Raw genomic sequence first — 14,605 nt, 5'->3', positions numbered from 1 at the left:
ACTATACGAGTCGATCAAAGTTCTGATACACATAATAGTTGTGATCTCCCTTTGTCTCTCTTTCTCCCCCTCTATCTCAATCTTCTCGTAACCGCTCTACACATATTTATATGTTGAACAATACTATGATCATCAGTCGGTGATCATTAATCGGTCGAAGAACGATCATTTGCTACCTTATTACTATCTTATCATGAAAGTTTATAAATATTTTAATAAGTTGATCTATTTTTTATAAAATCATATGTGATTATTTAATTTAATAGTCAACTGTCTAAATATCGACTGATTTGAGTTGTAATTCGGTTGAGTACCAGCACTCGAACTCTTTTCCAATCTAAATTTATATTGTTTGGATGATAACTCAATTTTGAGTGCCACTCGAGTAAAACTCGATTTTTGTTTGTTTGTATAATATAATTGTGTTTGTATTAAACTTTTAAGTATATTTTTATTTTGAAACCAACTAATAACATCAATAATATCTAACTCAGGATAGTAAATATATTTTTATTTACTCAAACTAACACGATATAATTTATATACGATAGATTTTTACAATCAGTGAAGTCTAGTGGGCTATTCAATCCAATTAGAATGACACATGTAGAATTTTTGGACGCAGATTATATATTTTAATCTATAAAACATATAAATAGTTGAAATTGATTTAATATGTTCACAAGTTACAATCACACGTAGGGATATGATCGAATTCAAGCACATACACATATAACAATTTAACTATACGAGTCAATCAAAGTTCAGATTCAGATACATGTAATAGCTGTTATCTCCCTTTGTCTCTTTTTCTCTCCTCCTCTCTCTCGGTTTTTTCTTATTACCAGTCTACAAATATTTATATGTTGAACAATACTATGATCATCAGTCGGTCAAACAATCATTTGCTACCCTATTACTATCTTATCATGAAAGTTTATCAATATTTAACAAGCTGATTTATTTTTTATTAAATTATATGTGATTATTTTATTTAATAGTTATTTGTCTAAAACTCGACTAACTTGAGTTGTAATTCGGTTGATTACCTGCCCTCGAACTCTTTTCCAAGCTAATTTTATATTGTTTGGATGATAACTCAATTTTAAGTGTCACTCGAATAAAACTCAATACAAGCTTGGGCCAACTTGAATTAGATGTTAAGAAATTTAATAAATGGAAAAAGGTTTAAAACTGAAAATATTGAATATAGTGACATAATTATCCAAGACTAATTAAATTGGATAATCCAATTTTTTTCGAGTACTTCTATATTTGTCCGAGTACTCGTTACTCGATATAATCAATGATTCAAATCATAATTTGATTTTTAAAACAGTGGTTACAGAATTTAATTAAGTTGTCACTTGAGTCCATCACATGTAAATAATTTTTATTTTTTAATAAAATGAGAATTACAGTATGTGATGACCTGGATTTTCAAAAATTATTTTATTATTTTTATTCCTGATTTTTTTCAGAAAATTCGGAATAAAATTTAATATGTTACTTTAGTTTGACAATTTTTACGTATCAGTTCAAATTATTTTTCGGGACATTAGGGGTATCAAAATTTTATTGTTTGTTCAAATTAAATGTCATGTTAAATATGTGAATTACTTGTTATATGATTTAATTGTTTATTTGGATGTGATCTATGCCTGTGTGCATGTTTGTTACTAATTATTTTGTTGTTTTAGAAATATTTATAATTTTCTTAAAAAAATAGATTTTTGGGAAAATGAATTCTTGAAAATATGAAAGTGATTTTAAAAATTCTTTTAATTATTTGATAATGATAATAAATATTTTTACGAGATTTATAAAAATATCTCGGTGATGTTTTGAAAATATTTTGTGGCAAGTTATACCGTAAATTGTTAAAAAGCGGGTTACAATTTCAAGCACCGCCTATGTATATACACAAACAACAGTTCCTCTCTGTATAGTCTCCCTCCCTCTCCTAAGTCTCTCTCATCTCTTTCAATTTCTACCGACTCTGTCTCTCACTCCAACAACAGTATTGCTCCGCTTTCCCCCGATAGTCGCCGCCGTCCGGTTTTACGAGCCACTGTTGAATCATCCCGCAGCAACGCCTTCGATTTCAATTGGTATACGTATACCTCAGTTCTGCTTTGTAAATCAGTTGTTTAACCGTTTATTTTTGTTTCAATTTGAATTATTCAATCGATTGCTATGTGTGTGTGAGCAGTTGATTTGTGTGGGTATAAACCGAGTTTATGTGTATGTATTAACAGGTTGTATAGTTGTGTTTATAAAAACAAATCAGTTGTGTGATGTATTTATATATATGTATGTGTGTGTGTATTTACATACATGGTAATCGAAATTACATTTGGGAGAATTGTGTTTATATGTATGTATAATTGATGTGTGTGTATAATCTGATTTATGTGACATCTGTGTTGCTATGTGTTAGTTGAGGCTAGTAGTAAAGTGGTTGATTAAGGGTATTTTTAAGAGTTAAGTAGTGGTTTAAAGATTTAGAACAATTCATACTTGAGTTGAAAGTTTTGGCCGTTGCTGGTCTGTCTTGCAGCAAAAATCTGGGTCAATTGAGTTGAGTTATGTGCTTAATATTCCTGTGATAATGTGCTACTTGGAGTCTAGATCAAGTACGAAAAAGAATTTCAAAGCTTCGTTAAACGAGCTAAAAGATATGTATGTTTTAGTACAAAGCGCGCTGAAAATTCTGGGCAGTCTTGTCCTGTTCCATGCCCTGTTTTGCTATCTTAAACTCAAGCTTTGCTTTTGAAATTTTTACTATAGTTAGATGTTAGTGTCTGGATTATGTCATTAAAATTTTATACAAATAGACCAGTTTTTCTATTTATTAAAATTCTTAGCGTGGGGCTGGTTCTGCAGGACAGATTCAGGTCCTGACTTGCAGGCCTTGTTTTACTCCCTTAAACATTGAATTTGCTTCTGAAATTTTTGTAGTAGATTTGAATAATGTTTAGGAATGTCTCATAAAATTTTTATATTAAAATGATAAATTTTCATTTTATTAAAAACACAGAGTGAGGACTATTTGAACTATTGTCTAGTTTTCTTTCTTTGTTAGTGCATATTCGGAGTTTATGTTTGATTGATTACATATAATTGATAAATGGATTCTTGTAGTGATGGTAGCTTGTTATTTGTTTAGCTTGATTTCATGTTCGAATATAGAGGGCTTCATGAGTTTTACTTGATATATATGGAAAGTTATTTAAAAGTAAAATTGAAAGATGTAGTGATTAAAGATGAGTTTGACTTTTAATAGTTATCATTAACTATATAAGTAAGAATGAATTGAGATTATACTTGCATAACTTGAATTATATGTTGATGCATATAAATTGTATAGATATGATTAGTGAATAAAGGATTTGGACGTTAGTTTGGAGTATAATATGACATTAAGTTGGGAATTGATAATTACCGAAGTATATTTGTTGAGTGACTGATCTTGTATCTTGCTCTGTGTTTTATTTGATGTTAAATTAGTAATTGCTGAGTATTGAGTTTGGATTGAGTTGTTGATTGCTACATAGTATAGAAAAACAGGTGGATAGTCTGATAAATAAAGGAGATGCTGCAGAATTTTTGTTAGAAATTATATATGATTTGCTTATTGAATGATATTCAATAGTTAATAGCAAATTAGTATAATTAAACCGAATTGTGTTTATGTGTTAAGTGATCACTGGTAACTTTTGGTAGCTAAAAGGTTATGTGTTTAACTGTGTGTTACGTGTTTAACTGACTCAAGGTGTATATACATTATATAATTATCTATTCATAAATATGCGAAGGGTAGATGATTACAGACTTTGGTAGTTATTCCGAATTAGTTAATATCGCCTGGCGACTGAAGTATCGTTTAACTCTCGTATAGAGTCGACTAAGACATGCTTGGCAAGTACACTCAAAAGTAGTCGTAGAGTTCAGGATAACCCGATAAGGCGAAGTTGCTCCAAGAGAAAGTCTATCAGAGTATAGTCAGTACGGAAGTTCGCAGTATTGAGGCAAGTATTTCTACCTCTCTCTTATATTGGAAAGATCAAGTATACAGTTCTTTTATTCAAAGAAAAGTGTTCATATCCATATCCCGTATTTTAGAATTTCTGTCAGTACTTTTACCTTTCTCTTGCAAATTAGAAGCAAGTGCACGTTCCTTTTACTTACTGCAAATGCATGACTGAGGTGCGATTTTGATTTGAAAGGTTGACTTACCGAATTGATGCATATGATTTCAAAATCTCTATAAATGGTTTTCATAACTCGGTTTAGTTCCTCTGTAAGGCTTATCTGTTATAAGTATACTTCTAATGGAATAAACCTTTTCTTGAAAATGTTAAAGCTGTAGTTTTGAAACCTATATTGGGTAGGTTTGCGTAAGAGGCCCAGACACCGGCCCAGCGTGAAAGGTGGCTCCTTCAGCCCGGAATACCGGATTTCGTAATATTTGTGTGGCCTAGCTTGAAAAAGACTAGGTTCCATGGACTATAGTGCGACTGATCATCGGCTATAGCATGGTGTCTTATTTAAAAACCCAATGAAACAATGAATAGTTTGAAAAGAGATTATCTTATGTTGAAAAGATGATTGATTTCATTTTTAACTCTACAGCTTTAAGTTCATATATTGATGCAGAACTGTTTTATCATCGTGTACCATTTTACTCTTTTTATATCATACCCTGGTACTGAACTGTTGATTTACAACATCATTATTTAATCCAGAGTTTACTTTTACTTCAAACATTCCGATTCACTTAAGTTTGTATATCTTGTGGCTTTCATCTATCATATTCTTGCTGAGCATTATTGCTCATTCTTGCTATTCCTTCTAACCCTTTTCAGCTAGGAATAAAGATGATTCACTTAAGACTAGACAAGGATTGCAAGTGGTTAAGTTTCAAGCAAATGGTCAGGTAGAGTATGCAGGACGATGTCATTAAGACTAGATGCAGTTGGAGTTCTGCAATTCAATTCAGTTGGAAATTAGATTTGTTTATTTGGTTATCAGCTACTCTTCTTATCGAGGTTTAGCTGATAATGTAGTTTAATTTGTAATAAAGATTTAATAGTTTTAGTTTCTGATTTCAATACTGTAACCTGTATGCGATCCTGTTTTCAGGGGGTGAAATTGATTTTCAATTTGAATCATTTTTTAAAAAAAAATCCAGGTTCTGAAATACTTGATTTTATTTTCTTTCAAAAATACAGGTTTTAAATTATTTTTATTTACACGTGGCACCAAATCCAGACCCCCGGATTTGAGGGCTGTCACACAAGATCTTGATTTAAATTTATAATTAAAATGATAGTTTGATTAAATGTTCCAAAATCAGTTGGGATAAATATATTTTTTGTAAATTAACCAACTATTAGCATTTAATATTTTTTGTATGAATATATTAGTTAAAAAACTTTTGTGAATGAGGGGTAATAAATAAGTGAAAAGTGTAATTAACATAAATATTAATGTGCAAATACCTTAATCAATGATATTTAATATGTTGAATATAATAAATGAACCATATTGGTATTCTTGTAATTATAGGTTAAGTAGGGGTATAATGGACATTTCACACCTAATTCTTTTGCTCTTTTTGCCCTTGGTTGCAATTTAATATATAGAAGTAAGTAGATGTATAATTGAAAACACTGATCTAATATTGATTTTTAGTTCAACTTTAAGGCCTTTGATGTTTTCGGTTTAAATTGAAAATAGAGGTCCAACAGTTTTTAAGCTTTGGCCCAACATCAATCCCTTTATATCCATAACCATCGTTTAGCACATTAAAAATCAAACACAATCACTAATCCGAGTGCAAACTAGGCAAAATAAATGTTAAAACCCAAAGAAAACATAAGTCACTTAATATGATTTGTTTTGGATAATTTTGAATTATTAATGTATCATGAGTTATTAAAAATATAATGATGAAAATAAAAATAATTTATGGATAATTTGGATTTATGGGTAACTTTTATCAAAACATTGTTTAAAAAAAATTAAATCGCCGAGAAAAGTATATCTAACAAACTTCTGATTTTAAATGTTATTTTATAGCTTATTTTTTATTTTAAATCAAAAAATGACGTGTTACATAAATAGAGAATTTTCAATTTAAATCAGAATCATTAACAGTTTTAAATTCTGACTTAAAATTTTGGGTTTTTCTAGTGTGTGCCCCTCAGCGCGAAATTTTATAAGTTTAAGAGATTTTGATTGGTTTTTGTATCGTAATAATGATGGTCCCCGCAAATACAACAACCACACCAATTAAAATCTTTCACACATATAAAATTTCGCGTTTAGCATGTGCTCCTGAGCTACACAAATCCTAAAATTTTATGCCCTTTGATCGTTCTTAAGTTGACGACAAGAGTATCCCTCTTTTTCCACGATAAACTTTAAACAAATGAAAGCCTGTCCACGCCACAAGAAGAAAAAAATACAGCACTCGTAGAATTATGTGTCGAACACCTATAATATTGCTGGAAGAGATGCAGCATATATTCATGTGCGGACTATATAAAAAGAAATTTGATTACTGCGGGAACCTTCTTTCTCTAGCTACTTGCCCAGTTCGCTCACAAACTTTGGGTTTCCTCTTGGACCATCACGTACATTATTAATTTGTTTGTATAAAAACATCATGTTACCTTAATTTGGTGCTCATCTTTCATAGTAGTGCCTGTTTATTTAACGCACCACTTCTGTGCATTGCTGTCGTGTTCGGAACTGAATCACCTAATTTGGAGGAGTTGTGATTGTATATGCATTGAACATCGTGCAATTATTGTCCACCGAAAATAATGTCACCATATCCGATCCAAAGCAAGGAGGGTACGGTGGCCTGTGCTATACTCCCATTTCTTTACACTTTCCTTTCTGAGATGTCCCATCCATTTTTTTATATTTCAAAATTTACCCAAAATAATCAATGGGTCCCACCACTTCTTCACTTTTCTTTCCTTTTCACACTACTTTTACTCCACTATCTTCTTTTTATACATTAAAAATCAATGGATCCCACTACTTCACCCACTATTCTTTCTCTTTTCCACTACTTTATACATATTTCTTTACCTCCGTGCCCAACCCAAACGATAAGAAATGGGAGGGACGGAGGGAGTATCTTACTCATAATCGGCGTTCTAAAAATCGCTGAATACTCGTTTTTAATCCTGATCCGAGTTCCGAGTAATCGGATTCAAAATCGATCTATTAAAAAGTCGGTCAAAACTCGGTTTGACTCCGAGTACTTAAGATCAAATCTGAGTTTGATTTATCAATTTTTTATTGTTTTGTTTGAAAATTATTTCAAAAGGGAGTAAACGTAAATTTATATATGTCTAGGTCTTTTTTTTATAGTATTGACATTAATTAAAAAGTATATGTGTTTTATCATTAAAACTTGTGAATGATTATTATAAGTAACTTTTATTTGAATTTCATTATTTCATTTCAAGTGTGTTATCAAAATATTAATTTTATTAGATATTTTTATTATTAATCAGTATATAATTATATATAGAGAAAAAATTAATTTAAAAAAAATACCCGATTAGTTATCCGACAACTCATTTCGAGTACTCATTTTTCCGAAACCAAACCGAGTTGGACCGAGTTCCGATTTTTACAACCTTGCTCATAACTCATCCGTCCTGTTGAATTCTCATCTTATTTTTATATTTCAATACTCTTATACAATATAACTGTATAACGTATTTCAAAATAATTGTGCATTTCAATTTTTAATCAGTATAAGTTCTTCCCCGGCAAAGCAAAGTGATTCAAATTTTCAAATTCGAATTTATGTGGCTTGCAGTATTGTTGGGGTTGAAAAATCCAATTTTTATGATTTCTTTTTCATCTATTTTATAATTTAACATAATTCATATGCCGATATCCTTCTAAAATTTTAATTCATTTAATTAAAATTTGATTCTCACTGTTGATAATCTATTATCACGCATGAATTATGAATCTCGTATAGTATTTTGTATAAAAAAAAAAATTCCTCCTCTTAGTAAATATACGGTTGTTCGAAAAATATTAATAATCAGCTTAAAACAAACACCACTTTAATTGCATGTGTTTTGTTTGGTACAGTGAGAGTAGCTGGTTCGGAAGTCAGATAGAAGTTCTGTTGTTATTGATCAAGAGGAAAGAAAATAATTGGCGACATATCACTAGTATAAATCATCATGATTAACGTCTGCTTCTCCATAATGCATGTACAAGCTAGGAGCCTAACACGCACTAATTTTGTCGATTAAAAACTTAGCTTATGTGTAAACACAGCCGTAATATCTTGACATATCTCCTCATCATTAGCTTAACTCGATTCAATTGGAAACTATAATTCAACTCTCTTTTTTGTCTTCTTGCCATCAGAGAGGGCAGAATGCGTGATTGATTTGGTTTTAATTTTTATAAATGAATTTAATTTCATAAATGAACCAAACTCTTTTTTATGTGATTATGATTTTCCAGGAGTAAGCGCTATAGCTTGTTTCCAATACTCAGCGGCTTGATCGAACCAAGCCTCCGCAATTTCAGAATCTCTATTTTCTTGTTTTGGGGGTGGGGAGTCCTTTTTCCCCATCAACTTATTTGTTATTTGTCACAATTAAAATAATCGAAGTTTTTCTATATATATAGATATGAAGAAGGGTAAAAAAGAGAGCTTCAATTCTGGTATGAATTATACTAGATTGTTCCAACCCAAGACATAAACAAAGACAAGGATAATCAGACGTTCTTCCTCTTATGAATCTTAATTGTCACAACTTTCTGACTTCTTGTATGAACAAAGCAAAGTGGAAAATTAGAACTAGCCAAGGAAGGAAAGTAAGGAAAGCGGGAAAGGTCCGATACAAAGGAAGGAGTTGGTTCAAAAAAAAGAGACAAATTTTACAAATTTTTATTGAATACAATTCTAACTACCACTAGGCATTTTATTAGGACATTGCACAATGATCCGAACACTTTGTCGCATCTTTTCGATACGAATACAATAACGTTCAACATAGATTCTACATCTTGAAACCAAGCCAATTTTGGAGCAGCTTTATGATAATGAAACCAACCAGCAAAAAGCATTAACGCTGCAAAGATCAATGCCCGATCCGAGCTCTTGGAATTTGAATAAGTTCGACAGCAGATCACTAAATCTTGTCACTAAATCTTGGTGATCTTCTCTATCTAATGAACCAGCTTGTTCAAAATTATACAAGAAAATAGCAAATATAAAAGGATAATATTTCTATTTTTATTCTATTGTATTTGCATGTATCCTTGAAATAGAAGGTCAGATCTTTGAAATTTTGCCAATATTCGCAGGCTCTATAATTTTATTTCTTCCCCATAGAGGAAATAGAGTAATTAGGTGGTATACTATATGTATATGTATTCTAGAACTCAATCCTGATCCTTTACCCATACAATTTCTAAAAAAAGATTTCATCCGTTCAGGGATATTAAAAGAAAAAAGTGGGTATTTTTTTATTCTGTCCAAAAAAAGAGGGGAATGCGCATTTGCTTGAAACAATTTCCAAATTGTTAGAATTTGAAAGCTGGGTACGGCCAGGTTACTTAGTATCCCATTCCTCAACAAGAGGCGTAGAAGTCTATGGGAAGGTCTTAAACGTTTTTGCCCGAACGAAACGGATTTGAACTTCTCCTATAAAAGTTTCCGGTGCGAAATGAAATTCATAGGATATATATGAGTAATTCAAAGGAGAAATAAAAAAAACTTATTCATTTAAAGATTTCTCTGACATAGGCGGGGCCAATAATCTAGTTTAATAAGTAAAACAAATTATTATATAATACTATCCCGTCCCTCTCAATTCTTAATATTGGGGGACGGGGGCGTGCCACGCATTTTAATGCTCCTATAAAGTGTAGTTCTATAATTTGCTTTAAAAAAAAAATTCTCTAATAAAAATTCAGTGTTTAAATTTTCATTCAGAAAAAGAAAATTTTAGAAAAAAGTTATAAAGCTATGTTTTATATGTGCATTAAAGTGCGTGTCGAGTAGTGGGAAAAAAATGTTAAGAAATAAGTGGTACAGAGGGAGTAAACAGTAACTAATACACTCAAGTGACAATATAATAAATATAACAATAGTGTGGGTGTGTGAGTTAATGTATTGATTCAAGCTAGCTCTTGGCTTATCCAAGAAAAGGTTATTAAATTTATTTAAAATATTTGATAAAAAAACGTAATAAATAAATGAGAGCAAGTCCAGTGGTGGTGTTAAAGAATGTGCTATTACTAGCACCCAAGAAAAAAACTCTAACTCCAATGAGTTCCTAAACTTGAATGTAAAATGGCAAAATGGCAAAATGCAATACTTAGTTTTAAATATAGAACCAAGTATAGATAGTGCTATAATTGCCACATAAGTATGCAAGTGACAAAATGCATTAATAAAGTAATAATGACAAATATAGTTATGTACTTTAAGATTATGTAGTTAGAATATACTAGCTTTATTTGAATATGTTTGGTTCTATTTTGCATTTATCATTGGAGCATAAGTGCTATTTTAACATCAAAAATCAATTTTTGATTTCAAATTATAACAATAGTTACATCTATTTTAACATCACCATTGAACTTGCTCTAATGTGTTGACATGGCGTGCTAGTGATACGAACTATAATTATATTAACTAGCATAAAAGCCCGTGCGAGGCACGGGACTCTAGTTTTGTTGTGTTTAAAATAATATTCGTGTGTCATCATATTATTTCAAGCATAATTATTACGTCTTTTTTTAAAACAGAATATGTTAATATGAAATGTAACATTTGCAATCTAATAGCATTGATAGTAATAATATGTACTATATTTAAAAAAAAATTATGGATGAAAAACAACATTTGAACTGATTTTTCTATATTCAAATTCGTTAGGATATAGAGGCCACTACCATATTATCTACATGTTCAAAATTATATTGGAAATTAATACTGAAACTTTTAGAATTTAAATATATTATACCTCATTAAAAAGATCTGTAATTTATTGTTGAAAATTATTAAATTATTTCATCCAATATGAAAACTTGTTCTTGTTATGTGAATTACGATATCCTAAATCATGATTAGATGAAGATGTGTGGTCCGCGTTGTTTTATATATATATTTTTTTTTTGAGCGTACGTTTGTGTAATAGTTAAGTGATATATGATGGACAGACCATCAACACATTCTTTTTTATCATATGTTGCACACACCTTGTATAAATAATAATTGAAACATATATTGTATGTAAAAGACCCTACCTTGCTTTATTATAAAAGCATCAATTGAACTAATAACCTTATAATTGTACCCAAAAAATTCCGACACATTTGATGTGGCTTACCCTTTTAATTTTCATATCAATTATATAGTATTTTAATGTCTTATATTTTTTTTATTAATTTAAAATATTAGATGATTATTACTTTGATACCGCGTGTTATAATATTGTCTTGTTATAAAATATTAATTTTTTATCATTAGTTTTCTGAGCTTGTTGATTAAGACTTTTAATGATTTATCATGTAATTGTTATAAACCAAATCTCAAATAACAAAAATAGAGTAGCTGTCTGTTAGGCACCATGAAGTTCATAAAAATAAGAAATTTTTAGTTTAATTAGTCCTATAGTTACTTTTTTAGTTTCGTGCAAACTCACCTTTTTAAATATTTTGATACTCTTATTTCTTAGGGGTGAGCAATGTAGTATATCATGTTTAGTTGTTAAAGATCAAAGTTCGATATTCTGGATTATGGAAAATTATTCTTGTTCTATTCCCGTTTAATCAGATATTAGTTTTCACCTTATCGCGTCGGATTATCCATTTCAGAATTAATTATATTTTATTAGTTTAATTTGTAAATGATTAATTAATTTAATTATAGTTTGAATCATTTTATTTAACTCGTATGTTATACATTGATGGATGGCATATTAAAATTATAGTTTTAAGACTTTAATATATATATATATATATATATATATATATATATAACTTATTTCTCTGTGTTATTTTATTTTAAGCAAGTAAAATTTATAACTCAATTCTTCTTAGTAGGTCTCATAAACACGTTTTATTATTATTTGATTGAATTTTGATTAACAACATTAAATTTCCCTAAATTCACCTTTGTATCACAAGTTATAATATTTCAAATTCATATATCACCAAAATCTCTTCATTTAGACATATTTTCTAACACCAAATTTGATTTCTTTGTCACTATTCTTATATCTATAAATTTTTTTTTTAAAAGATTTGGTTACACGTCGAATTCTGAATTCATAAGTTTAAAATAAAAAATATTTTAAACAAAAATATTCTTTCAGTTATCTTATTTCATTTTCTTAAAAATATTGTAATCTCTTTATAAGTCACCTTTTATAATTAAAAATATATATATATGACATAGTCCATGTTGAAAATCCATCAATTTTTATTTTCAAAGATGCTCACCGAAATCTTAGTTTTTGTGCTTATTTCTCACATTCATGAATTAAATTTCTCTAATATTGTATCGGTACTCGTTTAAAGTATTAAGTTATATTTGAATTCGTCCAATTTTATTCAAATATGAATTATATCCATTTTTTGAAGTCTGAAACAGGGCTTGAGCCCAATCGTTCAAATTCTTTATCAAATTTAAATTTATTACATAAGTAATTAATTTATAGATATTAATCTATCATGTAAAAAACATATGAGACTTACCTGAAATAATAACTTATCTCAAATAAACAAGATATTGAAAAGAATATAAATACAACAGTTTTAATGTATGAGTTTAATGCTTTTGAATAAAAAAACAGTTTTAATGTATCTCAAACAAACCGAGGTGCAGAGCTGGAACAGCGGGGATAGAAAAAATGATTAGCGAGATTAGAGGACAGTGAAACAAACAAGAAAGAGCGAGGAGGAAGAGTGGACTGAAGAGGAGAGGCATGTTGGTGCTGTTTGCAAGTACGTAAGCGTGCGCAACTTTGCAGTGTTGATCCATCACTTCCATCAAGAATATTAAAATCATGGGAAAGCTCTGACTGTTGCCCCAAATGGCGCCACTATCTACGCCTTTTTATACTAATATATCAACGTATCTCTTGTATCCATACTCCATACCATCACTGCTGTTTCCATCAATCATTTACAGCTGCTGCAGAACAAACAAAAATGCAACTGCATACTCACTCCCGGCTATTAGGTGGTGTATTCGATTGAGATTTTAATGGATTATTTTTAGTTTATGGACTAATGGATTGTATTTGATTTTGTGCGGATTCTTATCAAATGAACAGAGTTGATAGGAATTAAGCACAATACTTCAAAATCTCATTAATTTTGATGAAATCTCAAAAAACTTAAAATACACTGAAGAATGTCACAAAATCCATCATTTTATGAAATCCAAAAAAATCCATCAGCATTTGAATACCATCAGATTTTAATGGATTTTAAACAATCCCAATTGAATACCATCGGATTTTAAAGTATAATTTAGAATCTCAATCGAATACCACCAGATTTTGTAGCATAATTTAAAATCTTAATTGAATATCTTAAAATTTTAATGGATTTTAAACAATCTCAATTGAATACTCTCGGATTTCATGAATACAAAAAAATATTTTAAAATCACAATCCAATACACCCCTCTCAGAGTATCGGAAATACTCCCTCTGTGTCTTTTTTTTCTTTTCCTATATGCAATGTCGGGATTGTTCATAACACGAGACAAATTACTTATATACGTTAAATCTGTATGACTAAAATGCAACTACATACTCACTCAGAGTATGACAGTATGTAGTTGCATTTTAATAAGCAGAATCACTTTTAAGAAGTCGAAAATGATAACTTTTATCTAACAGCTTTTACTTTTTTTCCATACACTTTATTAATTTATTTACTTCTCACTTCTAATCTTTTTTTTTATTTTAAGCAAAGAATCATTTTTTTTAAGTTTGCCCAAATGCCATGTAATTTCAGCATTACATAAATAAATCACATATTCATTGGTTACTTCATTGACAAGTAAGTTGGAGCTATCAAGGTTGGGTTGCAATCTTTTCCAAAGAAAGAGCTATGAAGAAAAAAAGTGCCGTTATGGCGGTGGGGAGTAATTTTGTAGAGGAAGAATTGTAGATTACTCTTCTTCGATCATCTTGTCCTGCGGTCAACAAAACGGTCTACTGGAGACAAGAAAAGAATGGGAGCAAGTGTCTCCTTAAATTTCTAGCCGTTGCACACACTTCTGAGTGCATATCAGTGAATCACTCGTACACCCATCACCTAGCCTTTTTTGGTAATCGCGCCTTTTTCGATTCACCAAAACACCCCCTTCTTTATCTGCCTACTACCCAGGTAACACTGATTTTCTAACAGCAAACTCCAAAAATTCTATAAACAAGCTCCTAAGTAGAGCAAACCAAAATTTAGTGCTCCAATGAGCTCCTAGATGCTCTTTAAAAATTTAAAAACCTATACTCTCTCATTTTTTTTAAAGAGCATCTAGTAGCTCTTAACTCAATATAATATTAATTTCTTTCCACTC

The 14,605-nt window shown here is 30.1% G+C and overlaps 1 long non-coding RNA gene across 1 annotated transcript; it reads left to right on the top strand.

The window, feature by feature from the left end:
• Window positions 1-1,903: 1,903 nt before the first annotated feature.
• LOC135151332 (uncharacterized) lies at window positions 1,904-5,174 on the top strand. The gene is made up of 3 exons (XR_010290132.1): window positions 1,904-2,111; window positions 3,902-4,031; window positions 4,869-5,174. It is a non-coding gene; the product is annotated as an uncharacterized LOC135151332 (long non-coding RNA).
• Window positions 5,175-14,605: the final 9,431 nt, after the last annotated feature.

Source organism: Daucus carota, chromosome 3 (assembly GCF_001625215.2).
Source record: "Daucus carota subsp. sativus chromosome 3, DH1 v3.0, whole genome shotgun sequence".
Lineage (NCBI taxonomy): Eukaryota > Viridiplantae > Streptophyta > Magnoliopsida > Apiales > Apiaceae > Daucus > Daucus carota.
The sequence above is the reverse complement of the archived record's forward strand: the minus strand, read 5'-3'. Positions and strand labels throughout refer to the sequence as shown.